Source organism: Hypomesus transpacificus, chromosome 17 (genome assembly GCF_021917145.1).
Source record: "Hypomesus transpacificus isolate Combined female chromosome 17, fHypTra1, whole genome shotgun sequence".
NCBI lineage: Eukaryota > Metazoa > Chordata > Actinopteri > Osmeriformes > Osmeridae > Hypomesus > Hypomesus transpacificus.
Window position 1 is genome coordinate 4,468,429 of NC_061076.1, and position 20,878 is coordinate 4,489,306.

A 20,878-nucleotide genomic window follows, 5' to 3' on the forward strand; every position below is an offset into this window, starting at 1 on the left:
ATGGAACCCACATGCACACGTAGGAACACGCTCACACACACACACACACACACACACCGACAGGAATGCACGCATACTGTATATTAAGGAAACCTACCCATACACACACAGGAACACACGTGTCGTAACACACATAGTTGAGCTAGTCAAGCGTGTTGAGACAGTGTCGGTTTAGGGCCTTCGGAGGAGACTAGGGCGGCCTCACCTCTGAACACTGCCTACAAGACCATCAATCTCACCACACGGAGCATGTAGCGTTTCTCCTAACAAACCCACCACATGCATATGTTTGCCTCTGGATACTGTTCAAGCAATACACACAGGAAATGGATGAGGCCTTGGGGATTAGGGCGTCTGTTGTTCTGTGGTGTGTTAGTGTCTTCAGTGAAGTGTGCTGGTGTACGTTGTGGTAGCCTATGGTGTGTGCATTGGGGGGGGTTTTCGCTCCCGAGTTAAGGGTTTTCTCTCGTTGAGTTCACAGACACAATAAACATGTCAAAAGGTTGTTGTCTAAGTTCACTTGCACAGAGCCTGTCGGGCCGTGGGGGGAGCGCACGTTGCAACATTTTGCGTGCGATGCACATTCCGAATTCACGAATGTTGCAAAATAAGCCTGGGAAAAGGACAGGCATGTGTAAAGGTGTGTGTGTCTGTGTGTGTGTGTGTGTGTGTGTGTGTGTGTGTGTGTGTGTGTGCGTGTCCGGAGGGAAGGAAACTGTAGTTGACTGCACTGACTTTCCAACCAAACCAAACAAATCACACACATTTTCCCCTGAGGTCTTGCTGCAAAGCACAGCAAAGCCCAAGTGACAGCACCTCTCCACTCTGCCTCCCAACACAGCCCAGCCATGTGACTCCCTCTGGCTATCCTCTGACGGAGCGGGGGAAGGCGGAGGGCGAAGAGGAGGGGGGAGAGCCTGGCGGTTTGGGGTGGTGGGTGGGAGAGGGGGTGGAGTTTGGTTAGAGTGTGGGTGAGAGACATAGGGGTAAAGGGGCTGGGGTATGTGGGGTGGGCTGGGGTACGCGGGGTGGGGAGGGCGGCTGGCGTTGGTTGGCAGCGAAAACACACGAGAGAAAACAAATTCCTGTCCCATCGCCATGGAGATGAGTCAACAGTGGGTCTTGGGGGGGGGGGGGGGGAGAGGGGGGAGAGGGCCGGGGTTGCGGGGCAAAGGCTGACCCGAACGTAGTTAACTATTCATCCTCATATCCGGCTCCCAAATGATTGGGCAAACACAGAGTGCTGCGGAGTCAAAAGGGCCCCCGAGGGGCAGAGAGAGGGCCATCACCCTGGGGGGACACGCTGACATGGTGACAGGCACACACTGGCTGGGGGAGGGAGGGGGGGCGGGTGTACAATCCTGTATTTCAGTCCAGTCCTGCACGCTCACACACAGGCCTGAAGGGTAAGTCAGCTCTAAGCTGAACCTGCTCCAGTCGGAAACGCATGTTCCTTTTTGTTCCCCTTTATTCTGAAAAAGACTTTGACTGTTGGTAGGTGAGGGCCATGAGGCTCGTGGAAATGACACGACCAACGGCAGGAGTCTACCTGTGACGGACGCTTGGCCCTGGGAGCAGCAGCGAGCCCACAACATGAAGTGTCAAGAGCCATGTCCCAAGCAATGGGAGAAACTCCAGGCACTATCTCTGCTCGTTACAGTTTCTGAAGTAGGTCTGAACTGGCAGGAGAGATTTGCTATTAAAACAATTTAAATAGGTAATAGGGTTTGGCTAACAATTATGCCAACAGCAAAGTATGAGTTGCGTCAGGAGATAGAGTTTTATAAGCCTAAACCACAGTAACACTATAATCTTCTGGCTCTAGGCCAGTACAGTCCCCACAGAAAGAAAGGAGTTTAAGACCACTTGATTTGGGTGAGGAAGAGAAGTCCTTAAAACTGTAAAACAGCAACAAAATGTGCCATATTACTGTGCCATATAACAGTGCCATGCTACTGCCATATTGATGGATTCAAGGTGACAAGGCAGGTGAGGCGCTTGTTGCTAGGATGCGGCTAGGAAGCTAAGCTAACAGGCTGTGAGGCCAAGTGGCTACGTAGCAAACGCTAAGGTATACACAGCTGAGGTTAACACACCAGGCCTGGATCACTGGAACACCACCAACAAACTGAGACCATTTGTCTCTGGAAACATATATATACTCACCGCAAGAATCCATGAGAAACAGGAGAGCACGTCTTATTCCCGGAATCTGGATTCCTTGGCTGTCGAAAGAAACAGAAGAAGAAGAAAAAAAAAGCCATGAGGTAAAACGTCACTTCTTTTACAGTACCACTGGGCCTATGTCAGACCCACCAACAGTATTGCGTTACATTGCTTTATATATGCTTAACTCCTGCCTAACCATTTATTCAGCCGGGGAACTTGTTGGCGGAACGGAGGTAAAATAAGTCATATAGTGGGGATGGCCCTGCGAGGAGGTTTACAGCCGCAGACCACAGCACCACGGCCCAGCGCTCTGACCACTTTACTGTCGAGCCGAGCATGGCTCGACAAGCAAGGGTCGCTGGTTGAAATAGCATCTGAAGATGATGGAAGGAGGCTGTCACTGACCTGCCATCTGGGCCTCACTAGAACACATTCCGACAGGGCTTTAATGCCACACTGGATCTACAAGACATCCAGCAGCGTCACCCTCTGCGACAGCCTGCCTTGTCATCGTCATTCCAGTTGGAGTACGGGCCTATGGGAGGGACTCCGGGCCTTGTTAGTGATCCGGTCCGGGTCTGAGAGGGCTCAGGCTGGGTCTGGGCAGTGCCCGGTGTGGTGGGCCAACAGAGGGGTGATGCCGCCCCGCTCCCTGCCCCTTCCACTTCAGAACACAGTGTTTTCATAAAGACGGCTGAAGCGTGTCCTTCCTTTACTTGTAATTAGGGCTCTTTCTATCTAATCCACCCAACAAATCTTACAAATGAGAAACAGAACCGCAGAGTTTTTATTTCTTTCTTTTAGTGGACGGCTGTCAGAAAGAAAAGAAGAAAAAAACAAAAAAAAAAGAGGAGGAAAAAAGAAAGAGGACCCAAAAAAAATAGCGATTTCTTTATAATAAAAAAGCCAGATGTGTGGAGTCACTTCTTCGATGTGTGTCACTGAGGGAGTTTGGGGCAACATTTGGCCTAGCCAGCGTCTATTTTTAGACTATTTCCTAAAATAAAAAGTGAGTTTTGTGATTGGCAGAAATAAAAGGCTTTCTCCTCCCTGTCCATGACCTCAGTACACGTCACTAATGACGAAATACTGACCGTATAAAAAAAAAAAGCCCTCACCAAATACTCATAAGTTCATAAGGAAATAGCCTCTGTTTAATGTCCCGTACGGTGAGGTTTATTTTAGGTTTAAATCTGACTCTAGAACCTCAAAATAACACTGTTCGGGTGAAATTCAACAGCATGAAGACTCATGCTACAAACTGATACTGCACGCAGTCGACGGCAGTTATGTAAAAGAAACAAACTTGTTTTCACCTCATTGAGACCTGATCATGTTTTTATGTTGTGGATGAATCTGTGCATTTATCTATTCATATTGACTTTAGTATGTGTGTGTGTGTTTATGCATGTTGATGTATGTGTGTGTGTGTGTCTGTGTGTGTGTGGCAGCAGAGGCTGGGGCCTAAGGGCTGACTGAGCAACCTAACCAAGCAGAAGTCCCACCTAAGCTCTGAAGCATGCACTTCCCAGGCCTGTAACTAACACACAGAGATAAACACAGGTGATGTCAGGGATTACACCCCATAATACTGCCGCAGGAAACCGACAATAGCACAGGTGTATCCACGACAACGGATACATTCCTCCAAGTCCTGTTCTGAGAAGAGATATGTGACTGACAGCTCCTCATCTCCTCTGGTTGATTGTGTGAACCTTGTGTAAACAACCGCGGGCGGTGTGTGTCTGTTTGCGTGTGTGCGGCTGTGTGTGAGTGAGTGTGAGTGTGTGTGTGAGTGTGTGTGTGAGTGTTCAAAAGACGCAGGTGAGGGGACACACACAGAGAGGGATTAGGGAAGTCTTATCACACCTCTGCAGCCTAGGAGCCCAGTACCCCACGTACACCCTCATAACCTGCAGGAGGGCCAGCACTCAGCCCTCTGGGGGAGAGGACAGAGACTGCGTGTGCAGAAAACATATTACATACCGTAGGAAACTAGAGAAAAGCTGAGAGATGACAGGTACAATTGAGACAGACAGAGAAAGAGACACAGAGAGAAATGTACTGTGTATCTACAGTATATAAATAGGCTATACTGGATACATGAAAGAGAGTGAGAGAGAGTGAGAGAGAGAGAGAGAGAGAGAGAGAGACAGAGAGAGAGAGAGAGAGAGAGAGAGAGAGAGAGAGTGTGTGGAAGAGAGAGAAAAAGGAAGAGAGAGGAAGGGGGGACAGAGAGATAGGCAGAGGTGGAGAAAGGCAGTGTTGTCATCCCACAGTAAACAGCTCCCTCTAGAGCAGCTCCTCCATTCTCCCCGTTCTGCACCTCCCCAGCCCCGGCCTTCACTGTCTCTGTCTCCGTGGGCAACCTGCTTCTTACCACGCTCTTGAAACACACTTCTCTGACCGCTTTCATCAGCGCCAAAAAAACAGCTTTGGTCTAAAGCTCTCTCCCTCTCTCCCCCTCTCCCTCTCTCTCCCTCTTCCAGTCTTCTCTTTCCCTTCCCTTTCTCTCCTTCATTCCCTCCCTCCCTCACAATCCTGCCCCTCCTTCCTTCCATCTCTCTTCCTCCCAGTCCCCTCTCCCTCCTTCTCCCTCCAGGCAGCGTTACGTTTGTTTGTCTCCTTAAACCACCATGTTACACAACCTCGGAGCAACGCCTGTAATATCGGAGACCGATTTAAAACCAGTAGTGGGGAAAGGATAACCCAGAGGGGCGTCGTGCGGGGCTGACGAACCCGTGTTGATTAAACATTGTTGATTCTAGGCAGGACAGCATGGCAAAGACCACATGGACATTAGAGCAGAAATATAATCTATGTACATTTAAGATATATACTTATTTACTGTACAAGCTAAAGGCACACAAGCACACACTGGGCACTCAGAACAGGCGATGCTGCAGTCTACACACCATCAACACCACTCGCTTCCTCCGATTTTTCCATGGCGCTAATAAAACATTGGACATTGTCGAGTTTCAATATGTTTTTTGGAAATTAGAAACGAGTAGAAAATACATATTTTTATGAGCTTGCGAAACTTTCCCACAGTTCTCCCCGATTTTCCATGCATGTGACCCACCCACATTAAAGTAGCACTCAATTAGGCTGGCACAATGGACACAGAATGGGGCACACACACACACACAGAATGACAAATGTGACCTGCTATTTAACCCACATTTAAAAGACCTGTGATGCAGTAAGGATGGGTTACATTTCTTCAGCACACACTGGAAAAAATCCTCAATTTTCCAAAGGCTGTTCTCATTCTTAGAAGTGCCAGGAGACAGTATCAGCATCTGCCCAGAGTTCATGACCTTCGGCCCTTATATGAATGGCACTACTGGAAGGCATTACAGTGTCATAATGTTTGTGTTGTGGACACAGAGAGATCACCTACATCACAAGACAGCTACCAAGGAGTCAGATGGCTGAGCGGTGAGGGAGTGGGGCTAGTAATCAGAAGGTTGCTGGATCGATTCCCCGCCGTGCCAAGTGACGTTGTGTCCTCGGGCAAGGCACTTCACCCTACTTGCCTTGGGGGTAATGTCCCTGTACTTACTGTAAGTCGCTCTGGATAAGAGCGTCTGCTAAATGACTAAATGTAAATGTAAACCTTAGGGACAGGGCAACATAGCAACAACCAACCACAGTCAAGAAACGAAGGAGATGCTAGTTGACGTGGTCCCTTGGTGTTCTGTTTGCCGAGGGCCGGACCTGGTCATGCAACGAAGTCACAGCAGAGACCGGACCTTTTCGGACATTCTCCACATGACCACGGACAGCATCCTGCCCGCCTGGTATGGGAGCTGAGCTAGGCTGGTCCGCAAGGCCCCGCAGAGAGTGGTACGGCCAGCATTCTAATAGATGGTCAATAGATGCTAACTGTCAGACGCTAATTAGCAACTGTGGCAGTTGACAGTTGGTTACCTGTAGACTTTCGAGTCTAAGCCCATGAAATCAAACTAAAAGTGTCAAAAGCAGACAAACCTTAACTTTAAACGTAGCATTTAGGGCTTAAAAAAGGAGTTGGCGTTGAATTTGGCGGCGTGTGTGTTTGTGTTCATTTGTGTGTGCATGTGTTCATATGCCTGTGTGTTTGTGTGTTCATCCTAGGAAGGTCAGAGTAGTAAAGTATTCGAGCGGTGTTTGCTCTGTAGAGGACTGCCCGTTGGAGAGTTTGAACAGTGACGTGTTAAACCAGTAATAACAGGACGCGGCTCTACTCTGTTTGCTCAACAACACCCAGAGAATGGGCCCACGAAACCAAACACACCTCATTGCCTCCATACCTCCGTTTACCTCCAACCTGGCTGGAGAACATTCCAGAAACATGCCTTACGGAGTCTGACAGAGAACATGTCTAGGGTATCTGTCACGTGGACAAGTTAAAGTCAGATGCATGAATAATACAGTGTTTGTGCAACTGTATGTCTGTCATGAAAAGGCCCAGGGATACTGTAGGTATGCACACAGGGACGGCAAGTATGCATGCATGCTCACACTCACACACACACATAGGAATGTACACCTACAAACGTAGGAAGACACACACACACTTCTACAGCAAGGGATGTTTGGTCTCACTCACTCCATGTGACTAACCACACACTGTGTTATGATACTGAGAACCACGTCTACGTCATTTGCTTTGGAAAGATCAAATAAACAATCAATAAAATACAGTGGGACAGTTCAGTATTGACCATCCTCTTTACCTCAGGTGGGATGAAGTTGCTTCATGAGAGAGAGAGAGAGAGAGAGAGAGAGAGAGAGAGAGAGAGAGAGAGAAAGAGAGAGAACATCATCTCTATACACCCCCTCCATCAGAGAGAAGAGCTCACTGTGATGTGTGTGTGTGTGTGTGTTTTTGGAAGAGCGGTGCTCATAAACAGCCATGCAAGGGGCCCACTCTATTCATCAAGGCAGGTTGAGATGCGCTTCACTGGGCCCGGCCCTTTGTTTTACCCCCTCGCTCACAAAACCCTCCGGCCCCGGAGAGAAAGGAGGCCGCTTTCCCTCGGTGTGTGCGGGCCCTGAACGATGCCATTAGCTTGGTGCCCATCTCGGGTGAAAGGCGTTTTTTAAGCGGCACATGAAGTGATTTAGGGAGACGCGGGCGCAGGAGAACAATCCGTCTTGGAAGCAGCCCGGAGATCGGAGAACCCTGATGTGGGTCTCTGTAACGCGTGAACCGGGTTCTCCGTTCCGTGAGTGGCGCATTGACCAGCAGACAAAAGACGCGAAGCGCCCTCCCCTCCTCCTCCTCCCCCGTGCCCCTGTCATGTGACGTTGGGGGTCGATGCGGCGGTGATGCGCGGGGTCAGGAAGGTTCACCAAACTTCCCACGCCTCCTTCCCCTCGCCGGGCCCTCGCCAGCTCAACGAACAACGCTCTTTGTTACCGGCAGCGACAACAACAAAAAAACGCAGCTTCCTCTTGAAAATGGCGTGGCACACATCAGTCTCGTGACTCCTCGATGAGGGGAACATGGCACACAAAATAATTCTCAGTTCCAAAAACAATCATGTTTCCTGTCCAGTAAAACGCTGCCACAATGCAATCAAGTGACTTACTTTTTGGTTTTACCAGATTCCTACTACTCATGATGACATGTAGAACGCAGGCTTGGTGCTCTGACAGTAAAGACTGGGGAGCGTCAGCAGCGTTCCGGAACAAGCATCCCAGCCAAGCAAGTAGGCGATAAGAGTTGGCAGTTACAGTGTGTGCCAGCTCTGTGGAATGGTGCGTGTATTCTTGCTGCCCGCTAGCGCATCAACAGTGTCTTAATATGCATGAGAACTTGACAGCGTTGACAAAGAAAAGCAGCCAAACAACTTCTCATGAGGAGGCAGGTTCCTTAACATGGTCTCAGTTCTCAGAAAGAACACATGGGATGTTTTCATTTTACCTGGACCTTTACCTTTTACCTTGTTTTGTTTTCTATTTTAGGCAGCTATCTACACTCCTTCTTCCCCATACATGACATTCTATCGTCGCCATTCTTCCAGGTGTAACAAAAAAAAAGGGATTCTCATGCTTGTTTCTGTGAGAAATACGTGGGCGGGATTGAAGGCCCGTCGATTCAGCACACGGACGGAGCAGTGCATTGTGGGTAAACTAGCCCACAGCCCTGAAGGCAGTTGAAGCTGTAAGTGGGTGGGGGAGGGGGAGGAGAGGTTGTTTGAGGGCAGGGGCCTCCTGAACCACAAGTGGACCAGCGTTTTAGAAGGAGGAACCGAAGGCTGCCGTTTGAACAGTACGGCTCCAGACGACCGCACCTTCCCGTTCCTTGGCAACCCCCTGCCACTCTCGCTTTCAGCTGGGGGTGGGGAGAGGGGGGAGAGGAGGGAGGCCAAGGACCATGGGAAAAATGAGAAGGCAGACTAATCAACCAATCAACTAAACACTGCAGAGTTAACTACCACAGGCATCATCCGGTAAAGGCCTGAACAAGTCCCAGATTGCCATCTTTCAGTGAATCAGAGAATCTTCCAAAGAATAATGCAGTTTTTTCTACTTCATCAGCTGTCAGCCCACTCACCAAGTAGTTTGAACTTCACCACTAAGTTCACATCAGTCCTCGCTGCCTATCTTGCCCATCCTTCAGCAGCATTGTAGCGGACGTTTCATACGCTGTGCAGAGCCCTCCTGTCACCCCTGGGACGCTGAGACAGTTCTGTTCCTGAACAGGGCCATCTCTGTGCTCTGCCGGTGGTCATAGCTGTCTGAAGTCTTCAAGACTCCAGCCTTCAGGAGCCTTTTTCAGAGACCTTTCTTTCATTTAGTCTCGAGACTGTTTTCGTTTCCAGTGCACCTCCAAAACGCGTCTGTTTCCCCTCTTCACTGAAACCTGGAGATCGCTTGAGAGGATCAGTGAGGACCTCGGGCAAGCCGCCTTTTGAAGGTGCCTCTCAAACGCTAGCGGCCGTGCGACCCTTCCTCCAGATCCCAGCGTACCCTGCTGCTACTCTATACTACGTGACCAACAGAAATGTCAACCTATTAACAGGCGCTAATACAACTAATCAATTACAGTAAACAACATTCAGAATGACACATGATGATACGATCTTGTTGTGGAATGCGACCACACTTTATAAATTGGTGCAGTCAATCACACGGGGTGTGTTCCTAGTCCGGAATCTTCCTGGGTGTCTGCCAGGAACGATTTGACTGCAGGAATGCTCTTTAAATTAAAACAAAATATAATTCATGTCATGTCAGAGACCGCTGAAACCTGTAGCGATCACTCGAACAATAACAACAGCCCTAGTGGGAACTGATTGGAAAATGATTGGTGGTTGAGGATAAGTATGAGAGGAGCGATATGCATGCCAAAAATCCCTTTGAATGTTTTTGATAGCATCATATGGCTTCCCACAACAGCAATTACGCTGGGGGGGAAAAAACATTGACGTGACGTTAACAAATGTTTACAGTGGATTCCTCCATCGTCCATGGGAGGACTTGTGGTCTCCTGTACCCTGCATCCTACATTGGGCAAGAATGGCTCTGGACTTCATCTCAACTGGACTGGGATGAGGGAGCAGTTGTTTGACACAGGCCTGCACTTGACTGGGAAGGAGTCTGTGGTCCTATGCTGAAGACCAGGAAGAGGAGGTGGATGGACAAGTTCTGGCAGCGGTGGAACGGGGCATCAGGAGAACGTGGACCTGCGACCAGACAGACTGACACCGGGAGGATGTGACATCAGAGGTGCATTGAGTTTGATAGCGCCGCCCCTGAGGGGATCCCTGAAGATAAGAGGCTTGCTTTTGATAGTCTGACGCTTTCTTCCCCTTCCTCTATCTTTACCTCTCTCTCTCTCTTTTCCTCTCCATCCTTCTCTTTCGGACAAAGCAGCCTCAGTCCTAGCTATCTGTGGCCCTCGCCACGGGTCACCTGAAAGAAGGGGTGCCTCCACATCTTGGAAGCCAGACACCACATCTGCTGCACCCCCGGCCTCCTTCAGAAGCGGAAAGGATTTCCGAAAGGATCGCATCAGGCGTTGCCTAGCAACACAGAGCCCAAGCACTCCTCGAAATCTCCTCGTGTTCTCCTCTTGCAGTGGTTCCTCTCGCTCACAGGCCCTTTTGTTAACACAAACACAATTCCCCCGAAGGGTCTCCGTCAAACCGGTTGGTGGCAAAATGTTTGTTTTGTTGTGATGGCCCCCCCTCGCGGTCGCCATGGACACAGCCAGGTGTTGCTCACGGTGTCCGCGGCAGACGAGGCGGAGGGACGAATCAGGGGGCAGACGAGACAGGAGGCAGACGAGGCAGCCGAGGCAGGAGGCAGCGGTGATCTTCCTCACCCAGACCGTGTCAGAAAGTAGGAATGCACCTCCCTAAACCAGAAGGCTGTTCCGACGCCAAGACAATCACTCATATAATTGTCGGCAGCCTACCGGGAATGCCACTCTCTCAGTGAGATGAGGGGATGGATGAGAGGGAATACAAGAGATGGGGGGGGGGAGGGGGGGGGGTGGAGCTTTGATTCCTCTCCAGACAGTTTAATACCCTCTGAATGATAAAGATCCCTTCTGTTGGGAGACTTCTGCGGTGTTGCATTGCGGGGTATCGAGTCATGCGAGGTCCAGGGCTGAGGAATGGTACCTCTGTACAGGACTGGCTCTGCTCCTGCAGGGAGCTCACCAGCGTCAGCCGCGCAAAGGCTCTGAGCCGTCTGGAAGATCTGAGTAAAACGCTCATATCTCCACTAGAGACATACAGAGAAAGAAAAGAAGCATGATATATTTGAACGGATCATGAAAACCCCTGAACCTATGTCGCAATCAAAACAGTCCCAGCCACTCTGCTGGCGTGTAAGATAATCCGATTTTGGCACGGCTGTTACTTAAACTTCCAGACAAGGTCGTCCATTACTTGCTGCCATTAGTGTTGACGTTTTACTATCCAAGACATTACCAAATAAATACATTAGTTGGCTTCCTAATGAGAAACATAAGGAATGTCTGACTTGATCACGATCAAGCTGAGAGTCCTCGAAGCGGTGATTAACGTTACGTAGCGACTGACGAGCGAGTCAGAGGAGACAGACAGGCAGGGAGACAGACAGGCAGGGAGACAGGGTTGTCAGTACAAGCTAACAGGCAGACAGGCGGATGCATGGTTTTTATTCTTCCCCATTGAGATTCAAGACAATAGCGTCCCTGTTGTCTCTGCGTACGAGTGTGTGTGTGTGTGTGTTTGGTGGTGTGTGCATCCCCAAAAACAGGGAAACGGGGAAATGCGGGCAGGCGGATGCGGCCGGCGTGGTAGGCCCACTGCGGAATGCCCCAGCACAGCAGAGAGCCACCTGAGAGCTCTCTGGTATGAGGTGACCCACCACAGAGAGTCCTCCTTCCCTCCCATCCAGCCTCCCGGCAGGCCACAACAATACACTGCTTTGTTGGCCTGTTCCATTACCCTTCATCTTAAATGTGTGTGTGTGTGTGGGAGGGGGGGGGGTGAGGATGTATCCATAACTGGCAATAGCTGTTCTTAAGTAACTCACCATGATGGTATTTAATGTGATCTGTCTTTGAAAGCCCGCATGTTAAACCTGGAGGTTAAAATGTGTGTGTGTGAGGACATGCGTAATCTCCAACGGGACTTTCCAGGTGTGAGGCAGCAGATGGGCTTGTCACACTCCACAGGTGACGGGGAAGCAAACAGGTCACCGAGGCTTGACCCTGCACCGGCTGGGTCACCATGGCTGGGGCTGAGCTTGACTGATTACACAGCGCTGGAGGCAGGGCGGGAGGGGGCGGGAGGGGAGGGGAGCGGGGGGGGTGAGGGGGGAGTTCTTCCTCATCCCCTCGTCACTCCTGTAATTGCACACACCACTTGCGATGTGAAGTGTGCTGTAGGGTTGCATTGTTCGACTTGTGCGTGGGCGAGGACGTGTCTGTGTGTGTGTGAAAAAGTTGATACGTGTGTTTTTAAAAGGCCGGACCAAGACAGGCCTGCAGGTGAACCAAACCACACACACACAATCACACACAAGAGTGCACGCAAAGAAAGACACACACACACACACGTTGGCTTGCTCGCTGAAACGTATCATTATGCCTGTCACGTATCCACCTCTGCAGCGAGCCTCACAAGCCCCAACAACCACCAGCACACACACCTGGAGGGCCCAACACTCTGTTCCCAGCATTGCACTTCATAAACATGGCCTACTGCACCCACACAAACACACACACACACACACACACACAAACACACACACACACACGCACACACCCCTATTCATATCCTGAAGCCTCAGCTCCCCTCTCCCTTTCAAAGTATGTCTCGTTTTTCTCGCCCTTCCCCACCGCAAATGTTCGAGTGCTATTTAATTTGTTTCCTTTGTTATGGTCTTCCGTACCAGAGGAATGACACAGCACTGAGCAGGGTGGCCAGGTGGCCAGGTTGCCAGGTTGGCAGCCACTGCACTGCCTGGGCCGCTCCTGTGAAGCAAAGACAGGACAGGACTGTGCAGTCCTCGGCGAAAGTGTGATCTGAGAAGTGAGAAAGTCGTTCACCTGATATGAGGAACAGGCCATTGTAAAACCACACTGTCTTCCAGCAGCTTGATGTTCCTCCTCTTAGGATTGAACAACACTGGCAGCAGGGGCCGATAGGATCTCTTCTGTACAGGCACGGCCATGTTTGCTGGAGTCAGGTTACTCTAGCGCGTATGTACACAGGGTGTGTACCTGTGGGAGAGAAAGAGGGAGAGGGAGGGTGAGCGATAAAAGGAGAGGGGAGAGAATGAAAAAGAAAGACAGTAAGAGAGAGAGCAGGAGAATGAGAGAGAGAGAGAGAGAGAGCGAGAGCGAGAGAGAGAGGTGACCGTAGGTACCTAAGCAGATTGCTCATGTCAGCAGGTTTGCTCTCAGACCTGTCAATCTGACAGATGCACCACTCAAACCCTCTTAAGACCCTGACCTGCTGGTTTTCAGGCAACCGTACAAACAGAAACTTCCGGAAAGGTTAATCACAGAACAATGGAGAATTCCGGAATGCACCAGTTCACCCGAGTGCTGTATAGAGAAGAAAGTGACAAGGCTGTTTGCTGTCCTTTGTGTGGCTGTGTGACTTGGTGCTTACTCAGCAGAACCATCTTTTCAGGGCAGCTTAGCGTGTAGTGGTGAGTGCACATGAACAGTGTAAGCATGCATGTCTAGTGTGTAGTAGTGAGGCCAGATTCCTGGGGGGGGAAAGAAAAGAAGGAAACATAAAAAAAAACGCGTCTTGATTGGAGGACACTTACTCAGGTGGGCCCCACCAGCCAATCACGGGCACACGCTGCAACTATCACTCACTTGGCAACAGATGACAAGGACAGAGTAGCAGAAAGGTCCCTTACTCTGAGCCACTGGCAGCAGTGCCGGAGTAAGATGTGCTTGGTTGGTAGCCGAGGTTATGTGGGGTGTGCTAGATGTTGCATTTGAGCTGGTCTATGACGTCAATCCGATTATTAGGAACAATGGCCTGGCAAGTCCAGCCACTCACAAGCGAGCCTGTCTGCGTGTGTTAGTGAGACAGACTCCTCTGCTCGCGTGTCAGTAGAGAGGAGAGGAGAAGAGAGGAGAGGAGAAAAGAGGAAAGGAGAGGAAGGGAGGAGGAGGAGAGGACAGGAAAGTAGAGGAGAAGAGAAGAGAGGAGAGAGGAGGCAAGGAGCCACCAGCCCCCCTAGTCCTGCAGTATAATGCTCTTTAACAAGCTCTCTGCCCTTTGATGTGATGCTCAGAAACATGTGGGCAAACTGGGTTCTCTCCTTCCACAAAGACCAACTGCTAGTTGCCTCACATGACCTCAGCACACATACCCAACGACATGCAAGCATGCACACTTCAATTCAATGTGATTGTCATAACACAATGTGCACGCACATATGCAACATACACATGTTTCCTACCTTCTATCTAGGGGCTTACCGTCGGTGTGTGTGTGTGTCACTGCATGCATGCATGTTTCTATATTTTTCAGTGGCAACTGGTGTGTATGTGTGTGTGCGTGTGATGTATGACTTCATCATGGAGAATACACAGAATAGTCTGGGCTGCATCAAACCCGTGCCTCCAAACACCAGTTTCCCGCTTCATTTACATACAATAATATACACTGAGCCCCACTGCACATGCACACAGACACATACACACACACACAGAGACACACAGAGACACACACACAGTTTACAGTTCAACTCAATCTGAGTCCTGGCCTGCAGGCTGGTGAGAAAGCTTGCTTCATAGATATCAGGTGAAAACACCACAAAGCTTGTATTGTTTCCAATCAGTCAAGTCGTCTTTTGTCTCTCGGGGGGGGGGGGGGGAGTTCTATAGCACCATGCCGTATGAGAAGACAGGCGTGATCCGGTCATCCGCACACAACGTATCCTTCCGCCCCCGCCCGCCGATGAAAGCCCAGCATGTGAGTGCTGTGAGAAATATGCAGAGCTGTCTCCCATGGCCCAGAGAAAGAGAGAGGAGGAGAGAAACTGTATGGGGAGGAGGAGGGGGCAGGGGGGGGGGGGGAGGGAGGGGGGAGGAGGGGGGGGCGGGGGGGGGGAGGAGGAGGGGGCGGGGGGGGGGGGGGGGGGAGGGGGGGAGGAGGAGGGGGCGGGGGGGGGGGAGGAGGAGGGGGCGGGGGGGGGGGGGGGGGGGAGGGGGTGTTGGGCATGATCAAACAAAACACATACAGAGGCACTGTATGCCAGCTGTACACCCTCTCCACCATCAGCCCCACCCCCACCCCACCCCCCTTCAGAGAAAACTTCCAGTCTCTCTGCCCCGGCCTGCCCAGTCCTGGTCTCAGGTCTCTGGGCTGGGTGGTGTGCTGTGTCAGGATGAAAGAGCCCTTGTCTAAGAGCCTAATCCCCGGGCCATTAGTCAACGCGTGTCAATTAAAATCCCGCCGTATCGTACCATAACACCCCCCCCCCCCCGCGCGCTTCCCCCTTCACTGTCCTCCCTAAACAGCAACACCTCCCCCACTCCAGCAATGTCGGCCCACAGGTGTCCACATAATGCACCTTATTAAAGGGGATGAGGCCCACGTCCCTACCACCCTGTACCTCCGATCTCACAGCCAGTCACACACACACACACCTAACCATCTGGAATAGGACTGGGGACTTCAAGGAGGGAGGAGGGGGGGGCGATAGAGCGAGAGAGCGAGAGAGCGAGAGAGAGAGAGAGAGACAGGTGAGTAACAAAATCAGTTTGAGTAGAGAAGAATAAGGCATTGTTTTCACTTGCTATAAACAGCCAACTTTGAAGTCGAAGACGGAGAGATGAAGAGACAGGTCTATTGTTTCCCTCGTCACCCATACCTACGCCCTCACCTCTCCATCAACATTACCATGGCCCGGTGCTAGCTGGGATGGTGAGGCATTCCCCTCAGCTTCACTCAAATATGCTACTGTACACACCGTCCGCTCCCCTTGCTGCATATACCAGCGCAGGGACAGTAAGCAGCAATGATGAATGGAAACGGAAAGGTTGAACACAAAAGCTTTGTTGTGCGTAGTGCGCGACCAGTGAGGTGTGTGTGGCTGCAAGGGTGTGTGTTGCCGTTTGCGTGTGTTTTGCTGTTTGTGTGCTTTGCGTTCCTGTTTGTGACTGTGCGTGTGTGTGTGTGTGTGTGTGGGCTGTAGAGTGTTGCTGTCGGTGTGCGCGCTGGCTGTAGAGGTGTGTGTTGCTGTTTGTGTGCGCTGGCTGTAGAGGTGTGTGTTGCTGTTTGTGTGTGTTGTCCAGCGATCCTCAGAGCTGACTGGGGCCTGGTGCAGAGTGGTGTTTCTGTGCTCCAGTCTTTATGAGTTTTAATCACAAGTGCTTATTAAAGTGGTGATGTGTTTGGAAGGGAGCCCTTGGACTGTTTGGGGATGGCCTGAGGCTCACTTTCCAACATGGAGGAGAAGTGTGGAGGTAAGCTGCAGCTCTGTCTGTCTTTCTCTCTCCGTCTTTCTTCTGCCTTTCCCTCGCTCTCTTCCTCTCTTTCGCACGCCCTCTTCCTTTCTTTATCCACCTCTCCCTCTATTTCTTTCTCTCCTTCTCTCTCTCCCCCTCTCGCACTCTCGCCCTCTCTCCCTCCCTCCCTCCTTCCCGCCTCTCTCCCTTCTTTCTCTTAAAGAACCAATAAATCCACACGTCAAGTGCTGACAGATAGCTCTTTGGCCGAGCAGTAAGCAGTGGAACGGGAACAGTTTAACTCCTTCACGCACGCCGCTGTGTTGTTGACTCGATGTTCGGCAAACCCGGCCGAGGCCCTGGGGAGATTAGAGAATCTTCCATTGACGCGACACCTCCTCGGTATCAGCATCTGGGTACACACACAGCCAAACCCAGCGGGTCCCTATAAATCATGACACGTCACATCTTATCAGTGGATCGCTGCCCCGTCTTTGTGAGTTTAACCCATTTCGGGCCGAGCCTGCTCCGAGTTAACCCGATACAGTCTGTGGAACGGGAAGTGACCTTTGACCTTGGGGACGGGCTACTGTACTTTCCCTGTCAGATCCAGCATGTGGTGAAGCCTGAGGGAGGGGGGACACGGAGACCGGACACGGGGATATGTGGTATCCATGGTTCCCAGGAGAGGGAGGGGCACCAGTACCACTGACAGGAGGAGGGGCTGAAATGTATCCTGGAATCACATGTTGCTGGAAGGACTAGGGAACAGACAGGCAGGCAGGCTGGCTGGGATGCAGACAGACATACAGCCATGCAGGCAGGCAGTATGGTCGTCCACAGGGTGCGAACACACATGGTTTGAGTTTGGCCCCATGTAAGAGCAGGAGCGCAGAAGGCTCCGCGCTTGCAGGAAGCCTTCAATTCTCACTTCCTGCTCCTGCCGAAAGGCGATCCGCGCGGCGCGCCGTCCTCGTCAACACAGAGGCAGTGTTCCCCGGGCAGCCAGGGGGGCGGAGCGGGCACGCCAAGGGCACCCTGTGCCACTGAAGCAGCCTGTCAGCGCCCTGGAAGGACAGCCTGGGCTGCCTTAACGAGCCTGGAGGGGGGCGGAGACAATCACTTTCAATCAGCCTGTCAATCCCCTCAGCGCCACGGCAACAGGTCAGGTGACAGCCGTGTCAGAGGCTCTCCGAGGCTCCAGGAAGCACTTTTCAAACACGGCGGAGGAGAATTAAACGGAGAGGGGGGGGGGGGGGGGGGGGGGGAATAGAGGTATAAGTTACACCACCCCTCCACCCCCAGGATGCTCGCTAAGGGTGTTGGGGGAGAAGTGCTCAGCAAGAATGGCTCACTGAGGGAAAATGGAGAAGGGCTCCTTTAAGAAACCCAGGGCGTCAACAGTGTCTTGAGCAACACCTTGAGAAGTCTAGTAGCCTAAATGACTGCCAGACAGAAGATACTGACTCCTGATAATGCTGTCGAAAGACACGATGGCATGCAGGTGACGCACAGCTGAAGGAAGCTGTAATTACAGACTTGAGCAACCATCTTATTACCCTCAGTAAGACGAGTGACAGACTTATCAGGGCGACTGCTTCCGTACGACCGACCTCGGGTTGACCTTGCTGTCCCTCCTCTTTACACACACTCGTGGGTGACTCAGGGCGCTACACGTTGGACTGGAACATGCCGCAATACTACCTTACTGACACTGACGTCCATCCACAAGTTCACATGACTGACTTTGGGGAGTTAAACAGAGAGGACGGAATCCAAAAGGTTGGGGAGGTCTGAGGAACCAGTCCTGTGAGAGCTAGCTAACTACCAGCACCCTGTGCAGTGTGACCACACATCCCTCAATTCCAGCCGGGGTCTGGGCTTGGATCTGCGACTGGTTCTGGGTCTGGGCCTGGGTCAGAATTCTTGCCCCAGCATGCAGAAAGTTTAACAGTGTTGTTGCAGGGCAGGGGGGGCGGGGGGGGGGTGCAAAAATGATGACATTATAAAAACACACAGCCCCATGTGCTTCAGCGAGAGGCCAGACCACGGAATGACACAGTAGAAGCCTGCAGGGATGGTATTCTAACTCACTACCCCCCCCCCCCCCATACACACACACACACACACTCACACACCAGCCAGACCCTCTCTGTCTGAGGCCTGGTCTGTCTGTGGTCCCTACTCACCTGAAACATCTCCTCTCCCAACTTTTATACTCAAACCGTGGGTGGTGAAACCTCCCAAAAAAGACAACATAAAACAACTTGACAGTAAATGCTTATTCAGCAAGGCTGTGTGCAGGAGGAAAAGAGAGAGGGGGGGAGGGGGGACGGACGGACAGACATCTTGAAGCGTAGGTTGTGTTTAGGCCTGTTAAAACTAAGTTAAACAATGACAAGCTACGGGAAAGAGACTGGCGCAGGGAGGAGGGCGTATTGTGAGTGTATCTTCGAGGATAACTAGCTGAGATACAGGACGGGCACACAGAGGTGTTTAGGAGAGGTGTTTATGCTTAGGCGTTCACTTTGAAACCCAAGGTCGTCCAGTCTAAACTCATAAAGGCTCGGTCTGCTCCAGACACTGGAGGCCAGGTCAGAATGTTCTCTCTCTCTCCTCGCTTTTTCTGCCTCTTCATCTCTGCTCCACTCTCTCTGAGCTCCCCTTGTGTCTCAAAACAAGACAGAGCACGCTCACCATACACCTCCCGGGGTTGTGTGTGTACGTGTGAGTGTGTGCGTGTACTGTATACGTGTGTGTGTGTGCTGAGGGGGGAATTAACTTTATTTTGCATTCCTTTCCTTAATGTGGCAATTACACCCCCCCTCCTTCCCTCTCCTTCATGCCTGCTCCCCTCCTCTACACAGCACAGTGCAGGGCCTGTTCCAGGGTACATCAAATGTTTGTTTTGTAGACAGAAATCATTTTTTACCCCCCCACACCCCAATCCCCCACTTCACAGCAGAGAGGGCCTGCTGCTGCTCATTCCAGAGCACGGGAGAAGTTTGACTTGAGGAGGATAGGTTCATCGCTGGGCGATTGCTTGTGAAAACTGTTCCTACATTTCTCGAATCCTGTGTGACCATCAGGCTAGCCGACTCATGCGACACAGCACATGCTAGCTAACACGACAGTCTACACTCGAAGGCAGTTATCGAATCGGGTCTGTACAGGGTTTCGATGTGTATTTCACCATACAGTACTGCCACATGACACGAGATTGAGGAACAAATATTGTGAAACCGATGGAAGCTAGATGTAAGCCGTAGCGTAGCATGCACCAGGTCTGTTAGCGTCGCCCTAACTCCCTCCGTGCCAAATCTGCTGCTGTGTGACCTGCTGCAGTGCCACTGTACATAGCCACCACACGCTTTCACCACCAAGCCCAGGAAGCCAACCGTCACGTTCAGTTGAACCTCATTTCAAGCCGAACCAGTCGCGTGCAAAGATATGGTCGGCTCTTTTCCTCCCCGTGTCACTACCTGTTGCCGAGGCGAGGCCTTCTCCAGGACTTCTGATGCGGACAAAAAGCGAAACTTGGGTTTTTCCCCCCCGCTTTTCATCAGACGGAAAGCCACCCCCCCCCCCCCCTGCTCCACAGCCTGGTCACGCGCGTTCCGTTCATTCCAAAACGAGGCCTGATTCAATTAGCTAAGCTGCTTAATTGACCGGTCTCTAGGGACGACAGGATAAGACTGGGAAACAGAGAGGAGGCAGGAAGAGAAAGAAAGAGAAACAAGATGAAAGAAGACGGAGAGACAGGAAATAGCGTGTGGGCCGGGAGGGGGCAAGACACGAGAGGACCAGCGTTCTGTCATCTGCCTCCGAGTTAAAATAGCTCCTCAGATGTTTGAGGATGGAGGTAGGGGGGGGGGGGGGCCTTTGTGAGGGCTCCAAGACAAACCCCGGTTTTCTGGCTGGTTGGATGACAGCCTCTCTCGGGGGGCCCGGAGCAGAGGAAGGACCCCATGTTGAGGCCGGAGCCTCTTTCTCCTCTTCCGGTGACCTGGGGCCTTGAGGACCCAGCTGGGGCCCCTGCCGAGCCCCTCCTGCACGGGCTCCTGCTGGGATGTCTGCCTTGCATCATCAGACCTCATGGTCCTGGCTTTCTAGACGGAAGGTTGTTAGTTCGAGGCCCACCTGCTCCAGCCTCTCAGCCTATCACTCTGTCACCCGTCTCCAGAAGGAGGGCGGTTCTGCGTTATGTTTCACATCTCCGTTGTTTACCTGGTTCTGCCAGCACAGTTTGTTCCTTGTTTCTAAACACACAGAGCAGAACCGGGCCAAATAACACTCAGAACAACAGAATGGCTGCGCGGCTGTGAGATCTCTGAGAGCAGTGTACCAGCTAGCGAGCGTAATGACCTGTGTAAACACAAACACACACTGGGAAACCAACACAGGGGCTGACAGACTGCCAACTGTAGCAGCAACAGAGGAGGAGACTTGGGTTTGAAGCCAAAACAGGCTTTTTATAATTGTCCCGGATTTATAGGTGTGGTGCGCAGGGCTATATATCTCATTACAGATGTTCATTATGACAGCATGTTCGGTGAATTGTTAGACAGGAGTGTTAGGACAAGAGACGTACTCGTGACCTAGACATGGCAACCCAAGGATTCCTCCCTGTCTTTTAACTTATAGTTCTAGAGTTTCACCATTGAGGTAGGACTAAAGGAACCTGCTGTACTTCCACCTCCCAGGCAGACAGGAAAGAGCTCCAGAATATTGTACCTGTTTCTGCCACCCTTATCTACTCTTCAATCTGTCTCTCCCGCTCTCTTTCCTGTCTAT

At 51.4% G+C, this 20,878-nt stretch overlaps 1 long non-coding RNA gene across 4 annotated transcripts in view; it reads right to left on the reverse strand.

Annotated features, from left to right (window-relative positions):
- LOC124479800 overlaps positions 1-20,878 on the reverse strand; it is a 46,449-nt gene that overhangs the window by 13,997 nt on the left and 11,574 nt on the right. For all 4 annotated transcript variants that reach the window (XR_006957468.1, XR_006957466.1, XR_006957469.1 and 1 more), the window contains 2 exons: positions 12,713-12,886; positions 2,167-2,225 (listed from right to left, as the gene is read on the reverse strand). This is a non-coding gene — a long non-coding RNA (uncharacterized LOC124479800). The remainder of the gene's footprint in view (positions 1-2,166; positions 2,226-12,712; positions 12,887-20,878) is intronic.